Consider the following 669-nt stretch of genomic DNA (forward strand, 5'->3'; position numbering starts at 1 on the left):
CCCTGAGGGCAGTGGGAGAAGGGGTGGCTCGTGGTGAGCTTGGCCCCGAACCCAGCGCTGTAGCTCGGCAGGGCAAATTCCTGCCCAGGGGTACGGGGCAAAGGCCCGGCCACGGTCCAGTGCTCCCTGAACCGCCGGCCCCAGCCCCAGCGAGCAGCACAGGATGACATGGGGTAGCGGCTGCCCGAGCCCCGTGGGGCTGGCCCCATCCCCAGCTGTGCCCGGTGGGGTTTGCATGGGCACTGAGCCTAAACGTGCCTGGAAAACACATGAGCTGCCTGGGCTTTACCCCCTGCTCACAGCCGAGCTTGACCCTGTGGCTGACTGGTGTCTGGGAGCCTGGATGCAGGGAAGGGGGTGCAGGATGGACCGCACCTCCCCAGAGCCTGCCAAGCCCACATCGGGGGGCGAGGGGGAAGGGGGACGGACACTGGGCCATTTCTCCGTGCAGGTTTGGCTGCATCTTTTTGTTCTCTAGCCAAAGCCCGGCGGTGATGCCAAGTTAACGCTATAAATCCTGCTTTGGAAACACGCTTTTCAGCAAGGAGGCGATTTGCCAACAACCTCTCAGCCCCTGCCTGTCCCTGGAGACTGCTGGGTGCCAGGGAAGCCCACAGGAAGTAGGGAGGCAGGCAGCGGGAGCCCAGCCGGGCTGGAGGATGGGAAAGG

Source organism: Eurypyga helias, unplaced genomic scaffold (assembly GCF_000690775.1).
Source record: "Eurypyga helias isolate BGI_N326 unplaced genomic scaffold, ASM69077v1 scaffold39577, whole genome shotgun sequence".
NCBI lineage: Eukaryota > Metazoa > Chordata > Aves > Eurypygiformes > Eurypygidae > Eurypyga > Eurypyga helias.